Source organism: Lepus europaeus, chromosome 13 (genome assembly GCF_033115175.1).
Source record: "Lepus europaeus isolate LE1 chromosome 13, mLepTim1.pri, whole genome shotgun sequence".
Taxonomy (NCBI): domain Eukaryota; kingdom Metazoa; phylum Chordata; class Mammalia; order Lagomorpha; family Leporidae; genus Lepus; species Lepus europaeus.
In genome coordinates, this window is record NC_084839.1 from 61929848 (window position 1) to 61948768 (window position 18921).

Sequence of the window (18921 nt, forward strand, 5' to 3'; positions counted from 1 at the left end):
AAATTGCATCAAAGCATTCTAGTTCTGCACAATTTTGATTGGAAATAAAATTACTTGTGTACCCTCTGGTTAAACTACCAGAATGTAAGAAACTTGAAGTACAGCTGCTGCCTATTCTGTTGGCCACTATATTGTCAGTGCTAAGTACAGAGTAGCTGTTGAATGAGTGATTACGTAAAGAATGGCTGTTGAATGAACAACACAGAGAATGAATTAACAAAATAGAAATGTATTAAAACAAAATCATGTTCTTATGTAAGTTGCAGTTTTATTTGCTGGCAAACATAATAAGGACCATAGTCACCATTTATTTCATGTATCATTTATTCTATGTATTCAGTGTTTATATAGGTATTTTTGGAAGTAGGGCAGGGCCATGTATTCATAAGTTGTTATTCTGCTTCCCATTAGCATTATTCTTTGCACCTGTGATCAAAAATAAATAGAATGATAAAAATACTAGTGTTATCTTCACTTTTACTATAACATTATTATACAGCCAGCATTATCACCTGTAAGGTAATAATAAAGAGAGCTGAAGCAGTAGTATAAGCAGTACTTGATGTCCAATTGGCTGTTCTTGCCACGTGGAAGGCATGTATGCATATCAATGGAAACTTTCACTTATCAGTATACCCATGGAAACCATAACTGAAGATCAGCACCCTGTACTTCATAGAGTGGCTTTCTGTTTTAGTTCAAAAGCATTTGTGCAGTCTACATAGCCAGGTCTTGACTGTTTGGGCATAGCAGTCCTAACTGTCCACTAGGGTAAATGATCTCCAGCTATCTCCATGCGTATCTGAGTAATGTGAGAGTCTAAGGCCCAGCAAACCTGGTAGACTGGCCAGGGAAGACCACATATCACCAAGGTAAAGACCTTCCACACTTCTTCCTACAAGGTTCCAGAGATAAGAGCCCTTTGTTCTTAATTCTTTCACTGAGTCCCAGAGTAAAAAGAGTTGCCACTTCTGTTGAGAACTTTCCAACAAGTTGAGAAATAGCTGCATTTCCTCCAGCTGGGGACAGGTTTTACAGGGTCTATGTCTCTGGTGGCTGTATTTGGAATTTGGTGTGCCCACCACAGGGGAGAGGCAGTGATTGTGTATTAGATATTATTATCATAAAGAACTAGTTTGCTCCAGTTCTAAGTCATGCTAAATGCTGGAGAACAATTTATACTGCTAGCTAGAATAGTAATATTGGGAGCTTACTGAGATGACAGAGTAATCTTGTTAGTTAGACTACTTTTGTATATTAGAAACAAAGGACTCTGCATCAAATCATATAATCTATGTTTTTCCCTTTCTCTCTTTAATTTGATTATGAACTATTACCATGCTTTGCCATAAAATATGAAAGTTTTACATTTTGATAGTTTTTCAAATGCTGATTTTACTTTCTGTGCAAATACTTCATATCTTTCCAGCATAATTATTTAGCAGCCTTTTCGGGTTAATTATTGTCATTAACAATATGAGTCCTATGAGAGAATATCAATTAAAATATGCACAGCTGAACTTTCAAATGAGTAAATAATTTAGTTTTGGAAAATGACTGGAAACAGCAGGGTAACAGTCAAAAGGGGAACAATTATTTTAATGCTTATTTGACAAATGAGTCATTTTTACAGCAAATTAGATTCTTATCATAGCACCCCTACTGGTTACCACAGGAAAGCTGTTAACATGAGTTTTTAAAATAAAAGCTGTTAAGTTATGCATGCAAAGTTAAGGAAATCATTTGTATGAAGAAAAGGTGATTAGGATATGCATTGTTAGCTGATGGAATACTGCCACTGGGATGTAATTAGGGCCATAAATCATGCAAAATAATGTGTGTATATAGGGCTTGAAGTATTGGAGTGATGCATGCCATTGACAGTGAGATGGATGGTTTTCTCTCCTGACTTTCTTGGCTGCCCTTGTCCTTCTGCTGGCTAGACCCTAAAGTCCTACTGAATGGCATGGTGGAGTAGGAGGCTTAGTCACAGGAGCTTACCCCTGTGAGAGTGCTGGGAAGATTTCCAAGATGGACTTCAATTCCTTCCCATTAGGAAAAAGTTCAGGAAAAACAACATTGGTCTTGAAGATAAATAGTGCTGAGATGAGTTCCAACTTGTACTTTGTCGATTTCATTTAGTTGTTTTATTATTGTTGTTATTGATTCTATGCCACTTGGAAGAAAAATGGAAAGAAAAGATGTAGCCAATAATGGGAGGAGGAAAAAGGAAGGAAGGAAGGAAGGGAGGGAGGAAGGAAGAAAGGAAGGAAGGAAGGAAACAAAGGAGGTAAGAAGGAAATGAATAAATATGGAGGGAATAGAGAGGGTATTTTTAGAAACCTTGTATTATTTCCAAGATGTGAATGGAACTTATGCCAGGCTCCACTTGTTTAAGCTCAACATAGGGTTGTAGCAAAGCCTATTTGTAGATTTTGGGAGTTTTGAAAGTAGATAAGTGTGTGAATCATTTCCCCAGATTTTGCTCCTGTATTTGACTTGAATTGCTCACTACATCAATTTATCATTCCATTGGCCACAGATTGGAACCATACTCCTCAACTTGTATTGGAAATTGGGTAAAGTAAGTTGATGAAGGCGGCATTATCAGTTACAAAAATCAGATTCTATGGGGGCCGGCACTGTGGCAGAGTGTTTGGTAAAGCCATCACCTGCAGTGCCAGGAGCCCATATGGGTGTGGTTTAAGTCCCAGCTGTTCCACTTCCAGTCCAGCTCTCTGCTATGGTCTGAGAAAGCAGTAGAAGTTGGCCCATAGTACTTGGGCCCCTGAACCTGTACAGGAGACCCAGAAGAAGCTCCAGTGTCCTGGCTTCAGATTGGCCCAGCTGCAGCCATTGTGGCCATCTGAGGAGTGAACCAGTGGATGGAAGACCTCTTTCTCTCTCTCTGCATCTCCTTCTCGTTCTGTGTAACTCTGACTTTCAAATAAATCTTTTAAAAAAATCAGACTCCAAGCAATGCTGTAAGCCGATCACAGATCTGTAGCATCAGTATCACCAGGGATCATATTAAAAATGTGTTTTCATGTCCCATGCCATATCTACTGAGTCATAATACCTGGTGTCGGGGTACTGCCATCTGTGTTGTCACAGCTTATTCAGGAGACTCTGATGCATAGACCAGTCTGAGAAGCTAGTCCTTACAAGAACTAAACTGACACTAATTCTTTCAGGTGATTACCAGAATAATTCCAATATATCTCTAGGACTTAAGCACCCTTGTAACACATCAACCCTAGTGCCTTTCTCTTTCCTTTGCCATTCATTGTTGACTATAGGTGTGACCATATATCTTCACCTTAATGTTTCAGGGTCTTAAGTCTTTATGGAAAACTAAGGGTGGAACTGCATACAGCGAAGCAAAGTTTTAGACAGAACCTTGATTTGTGATTTTATTGCAGTCAGAAAGATTATCACAGTAAAAATACATATCAAGATATGAGTTCATTATATTCCCATTTTTCCTAACGGGAAGGAACTGAAGTCCATCTTGGAAATCTTCCCAGCACTCTCACAGGGGTAAGCTCCTGTGACTAAGCCTCCTACTCCACCATGCCATTCAGTAGGACTTTAGGGTCTAGCCAGCAGAAAGACAAGGGCAGCCAAGAAAGTCAGGAGAGAAAACCATCCATCTCACTGTCAATGGCATGCATCACTCCAATACTTCAAGCCCTATATACATTAATTCTTCCCAAATTATCATTTCTAACCTGTTTCCCTTTTACACACTTCCTATGAATTCAGACTCTGATCTCTGACTGGAAGCATCTACATTTCGGATTTCTGGAGTCCATTTATTAGGGTAGATGCTTTGGGATGGACGCTTTTGGTGTATCTGCTTTACTGGAACTGAGCCTTAGAGCCAAGTGGTTCCTCCCCCTCTTCCCTCTTTACATTGCTCCACCCAGTGGGATTCTTTCTTTTTCCCTTTCTCAACATTGCAAAACATTCCTGTCTTGAAATTCAGTCCACATCACGTTCTTTTATTTTGTGGCTTTGCCTCCCACCTAACTCTAACCCTGACTGGTTTCTGTGACGCTTTTAGTGTTTATGAAATGAAACTCCCCACCCAACAACTTCACCAAACCAGTTCGGCAGAAGCTCCTGTTTCATTGGGATAGGGTGTGGAAGTGGGGATGGGGCAATGGAGGCCAGGTGGGGGTATATAAAATTTTTAGCAGCCATTGGCTGGAGAGGAGGGACAGAGGAGAAGATGGACCAAGGACCTAGAAGAAAAAAGGTGGAAATTTTAGAAATACCATGTTTGGGCTTTGCACCTTGACCAAGTTTAAGAGTGCCTAATTCACATCTAGTTGTGCTGTGCCTTGAAGAAGGCCATCGTGATCATCTGGAGGCATCACTTTCCCTCAGAGGGCCTCTTCATCTGACTATCCCAGTTTTCTCCATAAAGAAAATATTCTATAGAAGAATCCATTTATTTCTAGTTAGAGCTAGTCCAGCCTCAACCAATTGAAGTCTTCCATTTCACAGATGGAGAAACTCAAACCTAAGGGGATGAAAGGAAAAAATGAAGGGCAGATGCTAACATGTGGTAGACCTGGGCCTAGAATGAGGTCACCTGACTCCTGGCTCAGGGCATCACAATGGCTTCCAGCTTCTGGAAAAAACCATAGTCACAGTCTGTATTGGTCAGTGTTCTCTGGGGATACAGAACCGATGGAATGTTAGAAAAGATTCTTCCTTCACCTTTCTGCTCTATTAGTGCCTTCAGTGGAGTGGATGGTGGTCACCCACATCAATGAGAACAATCTTCTTTACTCTGTTTGCTAATTCAAATAATCTCTTTGACAGATAGACATGCACACATATCCAGAAGGAATGTGTTACTGGCTATCTGGGCAACTCTTAGCCCAGTCAAATTGACATATAAAATTAACCGTCATGCAATTGTCCTATCACTGAAACTACCCACTCCCTAAGACAGCCCTATAAGCCAGCTTCCTATAATGCTTACTACACAGATGAGAAAGTGGGGTTCAGCCCTCATATGCTATTTTCTCTCTGTATATAATACCTGGGGCTAGACCTCAATCTGGTGACCCTAAAGCTCATTCATGGAACTGCTTCATTGCGTATCAGTGTGGACCATGACTTCTGGTTAAAATGGGTATCACAATTTCCTTCTTAAATTTTATTGTTAATTTCCAGGTCTCAAACTTCAGAATATATGTGCTTGATTATGATTATAGTAGAATACAAAATAACTTTTTTAAGGAGCAGACTTGTAGAAGTGAGTACAATTAAAGATTTATAAATTTAGAACCATAGATAGATAGATGATAGCTAGATAATAAAATAAAAAAAAAAAACTCAGTCCATTTTCATCTCCCAGGAAATTGTCCTAGAAAATCTAGAAGTGACCCTCAGAGGCCCCACTTTCTATATTTGCAGAATTGTTAACTCATTCTGGTACCTTTTAGAAGAGGCCTGACATAGCCACATAAATTCAGCAGCTTACATAGGATTCTGCTTTGACAAGGAAGTCAGAATTCACAGAGTATTCTAGTTTCTGTTAAAGCATGAATACTGCTAGAATTGAGTTAACTTCCTGCACCCCAGGCGGATTCCAAGCACATTCTCTAAAGACATTGCTCTGAGTGACAGTGCTCTCACAGCAGCTGCCAGAGCTAATACACACCAGAAGAGACACTGGATTTGGAGAAGCACTGAAGGCTGGAACCTTAGCATGGATATGGAAAGGAATGAATCCATTTGTATCATCCCAGCTCTTCACTCTTGCCATCCAGTTCTGATAAACTCAGACCACCCCTCCTCTGTGGAGACCTCCCAGATCATTTGAAGATTATGATCAAAGTGTTGGATTCCTGCCTTCTTTTTCCCCTTCCCTTTTTCCCCTCTGCTCTTTCTCCCCCACCTCTCTCCCCAGCTTTGTCTTTGTCTCTTATTGTTCACAGTCTCTTTCATTATTTCCTTGGGCTTTCAAGGATTTCTTGGTTTTGAAAAGTCAAGTGCTGAAAAATGTTTATATTGTACATTATCATCTCCAGTGATGTGAGCCTAACTCCATGAGAAGACAAACTACTGGTATGTTTATCTGAGAGACAGCGTCATTATGAGACAGTCCATTCACAATATAGTGTCTCAGTGGTCCCAAGGAGTGTATGTCAATGTTTGGATTGAAGTGAAGAGATCTACTGGGGGACCCATAGCAGTGCTGTGCTGGATGGTCTCTGTGTATGAGTTAAATCAATAATTCCTGAACAAGAATCAGACTTTATTTCTCTTGTTTTCCAATAGGTTTAAAATTTTATTTGTTATACAAGTTTCATGTATTTCATATATCCACATATGTTAGGAACATAGTGATACTTCCCACCTTAGCCTTCCTCCCACCCATGCTCCAACCCTTCTTCCTCATCCCTCCTTATTCCCTCTCTTAATTTTTACAAAGATCTGTTTTCAGTTTACTTAATGATCATAAAGTTAAATCTATACTAAGTAAAGAGTTCAACAAATAGTATTAAGAAAAAAACACTGTCCCTCAACAGAAGAGACAAGGGCTATAAACAGTCAATCAAATCTCAAAATGTCCATTTCACTCCAATATGTTACCTTTTAGGTATTCTGTTAGTTACCCCAGAACTGGGGAAATATATGATATCTTTCTTTTGGGAACTGGCTTATTTCAGTAAATATAATGATTTTTATTTGCATCCATTTTGTTGCAAAAGACAGGATTTCATATTTTTGACAGCTGAATAGTACTCCATTGTGTGTGTGTGTGTATGCCAGCCATAATTTCTTTATCCAGTCATCAATTGGTGTACATATGAGTTGATTCCATATCTTAGCTATTTTGAATTGAAATGCAGTGAATATAGGGTTACAGACAACTCTTTCATATGCTGATTTCTTTTAGTTTGGGTAAAATCCCACAAATGGTATGGCTGGATCATATGGTAGGACTCTATTAAGGTTTCTGAGGTATGTCCATACTGTCTTCCACAGTGGCTGGACCAGTTTACATTCCCACCAACAGTGGACAAGAGTACCTTTTCCCTCATATCCTCTCTGACATTTGTTGTTTGTTGATTTGTGTGTGAGAGCCATCCTAACTGGGGTATGGTGAAACCTCATTGTGGTTTGGATTTACATTTCCCTGATGGCTACTAAACCTGATCATTTCTTCAAGTGTCTGTTGGCCATTTGAATTTCCTCTCTTGAAAAATGCCTGTTCAAGTCCTTTGCCCATTTCTTAACTGGATTGTTTATTTTGTTGTTGAATTTCTTGAGCTCTTTATAGATTCTGGATATTAACCTTTTATCAATTGCATAGTTTTCAAATATTTTCTCCCATTCTGTCAGGTGCCTCTTACTTCACTAAGTGCTTCTTTTACAGTGCAGAAACTTCTCCACTTGATGTAATCACAGTTACCTGTCTTGGTTTTGATTGCCTGTGCTTTTGGGGTCTTTTCCATGAAGTCTTTTCCTATGCCAATGTCATGTAGAGTTTCCTCAATATTCTCTAGTAATTTGATTGTATGGATCATAGAATTAGGTCTTTGATACATTTTGAGTGGATTTTTGTGTAAGGTGTAAAGTACGGGTCAAGTTTCATACTTCTGCATGCAGAGATACAATTTTCCCAGCACCATTTGTTGAAGAGACTGTTCTTGCTCCAGGGATTGATTTTCCCTTCTTTGTCAAAAATAAGTTGGTTGCAGATGCATGGATTGATTTCTGGAGTTTCTTTCCTGTTTCATTGGTGTACACATCTGTTTTTCTGCCAGTACCGGGCTGTTTTTGATTATAATAGCCCTGTAGAATTTTAGTCTTGAAATCTGGTATTGTGATGCCTCCCCCTTTGTTTTTGTTGTATAAGATTGCTTTAGCTAATCGGGGTCCCTTGTGTTTCCATATGAATTTTAGCATCATTTTTCTAGATTTGTGAATAATATCATTGGTATTTTGATTGGGATCTCATTGAATCTGTTTATTATTTTTGGTAGTATGGACATTGTCATAATATTAATTCTTCCAATATATGAGTGTGTAATATTTTCCTTTTTAAATGTATTCTTCTATTTTCTTTGATAATGTTTTGTAATTTTCATCATAGAGATCTTTGATATTCTTGGATAAATTTATTCCTAGGTATTTAAAATTTGTAGCTATTGTGAATGGGATTGATCTTAGATGTTATTTCTCAGCCATGGCATTGTCAGTATATACAAAGGCTATTGATTTTTGTGTTTGTTACTTATATATACTGCCACTTTACCATACCCTTTGATGAGTTCTAATAGTCTCTCAAGGCAGTCTTTTGGATCTCCTTTGTATAGAATCATGTTATCTGCAAATAGGGATAGTTTGACTTCCTTCTTTCCAATCTGCATCCCTTTGGTTTCTTTTTCTTTCTTGATGGCTCTAGCTAAAACTTCCAGGAATATATTGAATAGCAGTGGTGAGATTGGACATACTTGTCTGGTTCTAATCTTAGGGGGAATGCTTCCAGCTTTTCTGCTTATGTTCTAGAGATTCTTGAGTTGATTTCCAGATACATTCCATTGTGGTCTGAGAAGAAACATGGTATGATTTCAGGTTTTTAATTTGCTGAGACTTGCTTTATGGTGTAGCATGTGGTCTATCCCAGAGAAAGTTCCATGCACTGATGAGAACAATGTCTATTCTGCAATTGTGGGGTGTCAAGTTCCATAGATATCAGTACATCTATTTGGTCCATAGTGTTGATTAGCTCTGTTGTTTCTTTTTTGATTTTCTTTAGTTGATCTCCCCATTGTTGAACATGGGGTGTTGAAGTTCCCCATTACTATTGTATTGGATTCTGTGTCTCCCTTTAACTCTGTTAACATTACTTTTAAATAGCCAGGCACCTTGAAACTAGGCATATATACATTTATAATGGTCACATCTTCCTGTTGAATTGATCCCATAATCATTACATAGTGCCCTTCTTTGTTTCTTTTTAACAATTTTTGTGTTAAAGTCTCTTTTGTAATTAGGGAGACTATACTTGCCCTTTTTTGCTTTCTGTTACCATGGAATTTTTTTTTAACTTTTATTTAGCAAATATAAATTTCCAAAGTACAGCTTATGGATTACAATGGCTTCCCCCCCACATAACTTCCCTCCTGCCTGCAACCCTCCCAACTCCTGCTCCCTCTCCCCTTCCATTCACATCATGATTCATTTTCAATTCTCTTTATATACAGAAGATTAATTTAGTATATATTAAGTAAAGATATAAACAGTTTGCACCCACACAGAAGATAAAGTGTAAAATACTGTTTGAGTACTAGTTATAGCATTAATTCACATTGAACAACACATTAAGGACAGAGATCCTACATGAGGAGTGCACATATTTTTTTACATCTTTTTACTTTCAGTCTGCATGTATCTTTGTTGGTGAGATGTGTTTCTTATAGGTAACAAATATATGGGTCATTTTTAAAAAATCCATTCAGCCAGTGTATATCTTTTAACTGGAGAGTTAGGCCATTTATATTCAAGGTTACTATTGACGAGTAACGACTTGGCCCTGTAATTTTTCCGTAAATATTCCTATTGTTTACTTTGGATTTCCTTTGTGCTTTTACTGGGAGATTTTCTGCCTTCACATTCTTTCATAATGATGATTATTTTTCTGTGTTTCTGTGTGTAGCACATCCTTAAACATCTTTTGTTAAGTTGGACAAGTGGTGACAAATTCATTCACTCTGTTTGTTATGGAAGGTCTTTATTTCACCTTCATTCATAAATGAGAGCTTTGCAGAGTAGAGTATTCTTGGTAAACCTGTAAATATGAAATACATGAAACTCGTATAACTTAAACAAAATTTAAAATTGAAATAGTAAAATTTAAAAAAAAAAGACTTGTGCTTAGTCTCTCAGTTCTCTCCTAGAGTTTCTTATGAGTAATCAGCTGTGAGTATAATTGGAGATCTTCTGAAAGTAATCTGGCATTTCTCTCATGTATATTTTAGAATCTTCTTTATGTTTGTGGAAAATTTGACTACAATGTGTCATGGTGAAGGTGTTTTCTGGTCATGTCTATTAGGTGTTCTATATGCTTCCTGTACTTGGATGTTTCTTTCTCCAGATGGGGAACTTTTCTGTAATTATTTCACTAAATAGGCCTTCTAGTCCATTCTCTCTTTCACATCTTCAGAAATTCCAGAGACCTATATGTTGGGTCATGTGATAGTGTCCCATAAATCTCTAACAATATTTTTAAGTTTTCTAATTTTTTTGTTGTTGTTCTAACTGAAAGATTTCCCAAAGATTTGTCTTCTAGTTTGGATATTCTTTCTTCTGCCTCACAAAGTCCGTTGTTAAGGCTTTCCACTGTATTTTATGCTTGATCTATTGAATTTTTTATTTCTAATATTTCATTTTGATTTCTCTTTAAAGTCTCAATTGCCTAGGAAGACATTTCATTTATGTCATGTATGAATTTCTTAATTCATGAATTTGCTTCGGATTGCTTTTGAGTAATCCTATGATTAATCTTTTGAATTCCATTTCTGGCATTTCATCAATCTCTCCATCTTCACATTCTAATATTGAAGTGTTACTGTGTTCCTTTGGGGGTTCATGTGGTTCTTTAATCTTGTTTCTTGAATTTCTGTGTTTATGTTTATGCATTTGTGTAGATACTTGTTTTGTTTTCCCCCTTCTGGTGGCTTTTTTTTTTTTTTTTTCCTCTTGAGCTTTAAATTGACTTGTCCATTTTCAATCCTGAGAATTAAATTTGTACAACTTCCTAGAACACGACTTTCGTAATCTCAAACAGTACATCCGTGTCCCCAGTACTTTTCAATCACTTCCTTTCAGCACCTTCCTCTCACCTCTACTGGCCCTTTCTGGCTCTCAGCTTTTTCAGGTACTTGCCTGCCAGAACCTTCACTGGTATGCCATCATTAGCCCTATTGCCATCACCTGCGTCTCCGAGTCAATCAAAGCTTAGCTGTCTTACATTCTTTTTCCTTGAGGCCGTGATGCATAATGAAAACTAACATCACAAATAAATCACTTTAAACCGTTAGTACCTGATTTTCATTTATTAGCAGCATGCTACATTTTAGGATACTGCCTTGACAAATCATGACTAAAGTCCTTTGTACAATATCATATTTACAGTGCACTATCTGGGCTGCCAAATTAGTCCCTCCAATTGTTAGGACTGATACCAGCGACTGATTGCTCATTTTGTTGCCTGTTGATGGTAGCTGTTTTAGTGTTAGAATCAAGGCAGTTTCAATTTTTAAAGAATGTCAGAATAGACTTGATGTTGCTGAAAATCTCCATTGAATCTGGCTGTTCATATTGACAATGCCTCTGGATACAGCCCCAGATTTTCCAATGTGTTTGGCCTTTGTAATGGGTAAGGTATACCTTTGGTTTGGTGCCCTAGGAATAGTGAGAGGTCGTTTATCTTTCTAATGTATGCAGTACTTCAAACTAATTTTGAAATATCAGTGATTACATTCTCATACACAGAACAAGTAGACCATCAGACATTTCAGAATTTGTAGCAAACTACATACTGTAAGTATGTGGACTAGGAATGGAAGGTGAATGTAAATCAATTATTGGCTATTGTAGAGGCCATTTTTTAACCCTTTTCATGCAATCATCAACTATGTAAAAAATCCATACATCTTGATTGAATACTCATTTTACCAAACTCAAAGTTATGTATAAGCCTTTTGAAAACTAGAAACAAGTGCCAGACACTACCCTTGGCTTCAAAGATCTTAGTGTGATCAGTGCAGGAATTGCTGAAGATGTGTTTTGGGAGGTCTGGTAAAAGTGGGTGGGAACTCCCCAGAATCACCTAGAGAGCTTTTTTCAAATTACAGATGAATTGCCCTCACCCTGTACCTTCTGGATAAAGTCACCAGGAGCAAAGGCATCCCAACATTCACACTTTGAAAGCACTTCCCCAGGTGAATTTGATGCACACCTCTGTAAGTACCTTGGGTTAAAGACAGAAGGCAGAGCCACAGGAAAAGTTAAATAACAACACTGGCCACAGGACGCAAAGCTCAGTGCCAAGTGAAGGTGAGTGGAGGACAAGGTGACTGGACCATGGTTGGAGTGGTCTGGGGGAGCTTTGGATAGCAGAAGTTTTGAGTTAGGCTTTGAAAAACAGGTTTAGAATAGAATCAAGATAGGAAAGAGACATTTCTTCCTCTTTAGTAGTCATTGTTGTTTCTCAAATTTGTTGAGCCATGTAAAAATACATATTTGTGAAAGGCAAATTCCTAAGCCCTTTATCAGAGCTAAAGGATCAAGTTTTCTTAGAGCAGATTCTGGGAAAGTGTATTTTAAACAACTGCCCAGGTAATTGCAATAGTTAAGCAACTTTATGAAATTATTATCTTTAATCATAACTGCAGGAATCATATTGGGATTTTCACATTATGTTTGGGAAGCAGAAAGTAAATAAACCAACATACCAAGGCTTCATGTGAGAGTGGTGGGGATAACAATGGAAGGATTTTTGGAGTTTATAAAATGGCAAGATTTCCATAGGTGCCTTTGAACTTTGTTGAGCAAGGGGAATTGTGGTAATATATTACTTTGTAATAGAGTTCAAGTGACTGACTAGCCTGGTAGAGATCACAGGTTAAGGGCTGGAGAGTAGGAGAAAGAACTACAATAGCTGGGGCCAGTGCTGTGGTGTAGTAGGCTAAGTCTCTGCCTGTGGCACCAGCATTTTGTGTGGGCTCCAGTTCATGTCCCAGCTACTCCTCTTCTGATCTTGCTCTCTGCTATAGCCTGGGAAAGCAGAAGAGGATGGCCCAAGTGCTTGGGCACCTGTACCCAGATGGGAGACCTGCCTGGAGGAAGCTCCTGGTTCCTGGTTTCATTTTGGCCCAGCTCTGGCCATTGTGGCCATTTAGGGTGTGAACCAGTGGATGGAAGACATTTCTCTCTGTCTCTCCCTCTCTCTGTCTGTAACTATGCCTCTCAAATAAATAATTTAAAAAAAAAAAAGAACTACAATATCTTGGATCCATGAAGAGAATCTTCTGCTTTAGTGTGCTGTAAAGAGCCAAAGAAAAGAAAGAAAGAGCTTCAAATGCCATGAGATGCAGACTAGACCTCACAGGCAAGTCAACAGTGAGATAAACTCACGTCTCATCTGCCATCTCTTAGAGAGGGCTGTACGGAACTACACAATCCTTAGGTCACGCTCCAGGAGAGGATCTCTGTTCTTATGTTTCTGTCCTTTTATTTGGGGACTTTGGCTGTGATGATCCCTGGAGCAAAAGTATGAGGATGGGGTCTTTAGTGATCATGAGGATGCTCTGCTTGAAGTGATAGACATCTTGCGGCCTACTCAGTAAAGTGTGCTAACAGCCCCTGGAAACTTGGTAGGAAGAGGAAATGATTGAGATAGGGAAGCCACTGGGCTAGCTCCTTACAGAAAGTCCACAAAGTGCTGCTAGAATCAGCCAGGAGGTAAGTCTATTAGTTGCTCCTCAAGCAGTCACTCAAGTTTAGGAGGGGACAGAGGTGGAGAATGGAGGGTGTACTTTTTCTCTAATGCCTACACTTAATCTAAATGTTGCATAATTCTGTAAAGGAACAATTAAGAAGGAAAACTTTCCAGGAAATCATCTAAAGGAAGCCCTTTCTCCTTCTTACATAATGGGCATTCCTACAGGTAGGGCAGCCTCTGAAGGTTTTGAACTACAGGAAGCCACACCCTCAGTTGAGTTAGCGACTTCAAATTTCTTCTAAAGTAAACTTGCAGTCACTTTACATAAAAGTTTTACTATATTGGCATCATTTCTGAAGATTGGGGCAAAAGAAAATAGGCAGGATCTCCTTGTGTCAGCTAGGACTTTGTTCAGTTGCATGTAGCAGAAAGCTGGATTTCAGTAGCTTAAGCAAATTACAAGTTTGTTTTTCTCACAGAATGAGAAAGTCAGAGGAGGGTGATTGCTGATGTTGATTCAGAGGCTCTACAGTGTCAAAGCAGATGCCTCTAATGTTTGCTTGCTTGGCCTTTCTCTTGTGGCCTGTGGCAGGGCTGGCCACACATGTGTTCAAGACTGGAAGGTCAAAGGAGAGGAGGTGCAGTAGGCATGTCTGTATTTTTTTTTTATCAGGACTGTAAAAGCATCAAAGAAGGCTTTGCCCTCCATCCAGCAGGTTTCTGACTCATGATCCAGACCCAGGCACACAGTTACCCACAACCATATCTAAGGTTGAGAAAATGAACTGTTTCTTCTTCCAGCCTTGGTGGACAGAAGTGGTTAGGGAGATGGGGTTAGAAATGATTCTGAGTTGCCAAACACTGAATGACCACCCAAGCTCATTCAGTTGGAGCAGAGATGGTCAACCTCAGCAGTAGTTTAGAATCAGCCATAAGCATGCACAGCACTGAGAAATATCTCATCCACATTATCAAGGGTGGGACGCAAGTATCAAAATTTTTTAAGACCCTCAGTTCAGTGTGCTGTAAAGGTTCATAACCACTGGTCTAGCCTAACCCCATGGATACTTTTATAGAACAAACAAACCCCGAGTTTCCCATATCATATTGGTACAGGTGACACCTATCCCTTTTCGAAAAACACAACTAAACTTTCATTCATTGACAAATTTTATGAATATTTTAAATACAGAAGTATCTATTGAATGACTCCCATGTTATAGATACCAGAGATGTGTAGGAATGGGTTCATGCTTTGTGTTCTTTAATTACTTCCAGTATCTTCAGATTGAGTAGGACTTTATAATGAAAGAAGACACCTCCCTATCCACTATCTCATTTGAACTGCAAACAAGGCTAACAGCATAATTATTTTACTCTAGAATCAAAGAACCTTGGTAGTCAAGGAGGAGAAGTGAGCTGCTTCAAGTCACTTAGGTTTCCTTAGGTTTGAGTTGATGAGTGGCAGAGGAGTCGCGAGGAAAGGGATTTCAAGACTCCACATTCAGTGCTTTTTTTTTTTTTCTACTGGAAGATGAAGCCTACACACATATTCAGTTAAGTCACTGTTTCAGTCACAGGCTTTGCATATATGCCCAAAATAAAGAGGCAGGAATATGGGAGATAGCAAACATTGATTGACTAGTTAAGATCTAAAAAACGTTCTCAATGCTGCATTACATGCATTCAGTTTTAGACCATAATAACAAGTCTGTTGAATAGGTACTTTATTTCCACTTCATTTCTAAGAAAACTGGAGCCTTAATTACTTGGCCACGGTCATAGCATTAGTAAGAAGAGATAGGATTTGAACCCATGCTCTGGTTCCCAATATATGTTCTTAACTCAGAGCTGTGTCCTACATTTAATCAGGTTTTTCATTACATAAAAGGCCCAGTGAGAGGGCTAGTAGAGGCTAAGGTTCATCCCAAACTAGCTGCCTGCACCTTAGTACAAATGTGCATACTCTTGAGAGACACTGTTTCTGTAATTCCCATGGAGGCAACCTGTGTACTATGTTCAATATTAAGTTCTACTGGTACTGCCTGGCCTTCTTCCCCCCTCCCTCACCCCATCTCAAACCTTTCTTTTAGAGGGAGACAGAGAGAGAGAGGAATCAACAGCTCCCATTTACTGGTTCACTATACATTTGCCCAGAACAGCTTGGGGTGAGGGGCAGTACAGTGCCAGGAGTCGGGAACTCAACTGAGTGTGGCCACATGGGAACAGGGAACCCAAGCACTTGAGTCAACAACTGCTGCCTCTGAGAGTCTGCATTAAAAAGAAGTTGCAATCAGGAAAAAGAGCCAGGTATCGAACTCAGGTATTTCAATATGAGACTTAGACATCCTCACCTTAACCACCTGCCAGTATGTTGTCCTTCCTCACATGACTTTATTTCATTCATCCATTGAAGCATTCATCTAAACACTCATTCACAAATATTTTGAAAAACAGGGAGACTTCAGAGTTTATGTTCAGTTCTAGAAAATCTCTAGGAGATACTGACAAATACAAGCTCTAGGCCTTTCACATCTATATTACCCTTCAGAATTCATATATTCATATAGTCAATATATATTACATATATACTATATATGCTGTATATTACTCATTAGAATTCATTAGGCAATGTTATGATTCTAGGATTCTTTCTTGTTATTCTTTTTTATAAAAGCATTATATCCTCATGATAAGCAATCTGATAGTTGGGAAAAATTATGAAAAGTAGCAACCTCTCTCCCTTGACCCCCACCACTGAGTCCTACCATGGAAGTTCCATTGACTGTGGTTTTATATTTGTTTATTCATAAAGCATCCTATACCTTGAAGATGTTCTCAGGCTCCCTCCAAGCCCTCTTTGGACAAGAGAGACCAATGGGGTTGAGTCGGAAGCTGTGGTTCTGGCTTCCCCTCCGCAGGTAGGTCCTCAGAAGCTCTAGTAGACTGAGATGTAAGGTAACTTTCTATCCATCCTTGTCTTCACCCTATGTTTCCTTCCTTTTCTCTGTCTCCATTATATCCTTTGCACCTAGCATGGTGTTGACTACACCATAGACATTTAGTAAATATTGTGAATGAATAAAGGAATGAGTAGCTACATGGCAATTGTTTATGTAGCACCCAATCTTCAAAGGGCTTTTCTTACACATTTAATATTATTACTAATATTGAGTCCATCCTATATGTATGAAAATTGAGTTTCATAAATGAAATAAAATAGCTTGCCTGGGAGACAAAATGTTGAGTAAGGTGCCTGCACTTACCCTCTACCAAAAATAACCAAATATGTTAAGAAATCTGTTTCTAATGTGACCACAAGCTTTCAAGCAAGTAAAGAACATGCAGGCCTACAACTGGATGAAGTTAAGCACTCAGAGAATTAGATAGAGCCCGGATACTGTCGTGAGGACATGTCCTAGGAATAATTGAACATTATTCTTCAAGGCCTTGTGAGTCTTAGGGTTTGGAACATAAAGCTTAAGGCCCACCCAAAGCAGAGAATCTAATAGAAGAACTTTCAAAAAGCTGTGGTTCCACAGGAGCTACACTTGCAATGTGTAGGCATAATAAAAATAAAACTAGTAACAGTTCCCTTATAACCCCCTGACACTGCGGATGCTCAGCAGCACGCCACCAACACGGATCGCATGTGCCCCCTCTGCTGTGAACCAGGCAGCTCCTCACCAACAGAACAGGATCTGGGAGCGAGAGCCCGCCCCGCTGCTCTCAGCACAGTACGAGACACTGTCGGACAGTGACGACTGAACCACACAGACGGGGGACACGGCATGGGGAGGGGCTCGTTCTCGGGTATTTTAATTGCAGGTCAAAAACCTGCCCATATGATTTGTGCCCAGAGACTTTTCAGGAGAGCCAGGGCCATAGATGATGGAGAAATGATGGAAATTCATTTGGAGCATCAAACGGGAAGAAACAGAAAATAGCCTTTGATACGCCGCAATTCAGTGGATTCTAATAGTGGAGGGTTGAAATGTAGAGTTTTTAAAAGTGGACAATTCCTGTTCCTACATCTGTTTGTAAAGAAAACCATAATGTCTTTAAATCACTCATGTAAATAGATGACCTTTTTGCTGTGTAAAAAAAAAAAAAAAACAAAAAACTAGTAACAAACCTGTCCACTCAGGGGGTCTCAAAGAAGACTGTTTCACACCTTGGCACTGAATGAGCTGAGGAGAAATCATCCTCAAAAATTGTTAATCATAAGCCTTGTCTCATGAAGCTTTGATATCACCTTGGTCACGAGAAAATTCTAAAGCTTGATTAAATTTGAAAAAATTTCCAGCCTTGGTAATACCACATTCACTGACAGAGCAAACATAGTCATTATGTGAGGAATCCCTCTTCATTATAAACCTCAGAGATTTTACAAAGGTGAAATTCTGAAAGTAGTTAGTTCTTTACAGTTAAAAAATAATCACTAACCATACAAAGAAGAAACTACCATTAGCAAGAACCAGAAGAAACAACAGATAGCAAAAGAAGACCTTAAAAAAACCTCCAAATTTAGGAAAGATCAGAACACAGAATAAAATAAAAGATGTAGGAAATATTAGTAAAGAGTAACTAGAAACTAGTTTGATTAAAAAAAAATTTCTAGGAATATAAATTTTACATTTAATAGTTTAACATTGACATGTTTTAAATAAATTCTGGTATAAGATCTTAATCTGTCTAATGCATGCTGTTGATATAATATTTGCTTAAGACAATACTATTTCTACTGAACATTTTTTATTTAGATAGAAATTTGTGTTTCTCTAAGAGAATATGATCTTGATGCTCAGTTTTCAGGAAGCAACCACAGTAAAAATCCATACTATTCTTTTTTTTTTCTTTCTTTATGAGTTTTTTTTTAAATTTTTTAAAACTTTTATTTAATGAATATAAATTTCCAAAGTACAGCTTATGGGTTACAATGGCTTCCCCCTCCCAAAATTTCCCTCCCACCCACAACCCTACCCTTTCCCGCTCCCTCTCCCCTTCCTATCACATCATGATTCATTTTCAATTCTCTTTATATACAAAAGATCAGTTTAGTATATATTAGGTAACGATTTCAACAGTTTGCCCCCATATAGTAACACAAAGTGAAAAAAAATACTGTTGGAGTACTAGTTATAGCATTAAATAAGAGTGTACAGTACATTAAAGACAGAGATCTTACATAATATATTTTTTTTAAAAATTAATTAATTTTCTATGCCATTTCCAATTTAACACCAGGTTTTTCCTTTTTTCATTTCCAATTATCTATATACAGAAGATCGATTCAGTATATAATTAGTAAAGATCTCATCAGTTTGTACCCACGCAGAAACACAAAGTGTAAAAATACTGTTTCAGTATTAGTTATAGCATCACTGCACATTAGACAACACATTAAGGACAGATCCCACATGGGATGTAAGTACACAGTGACT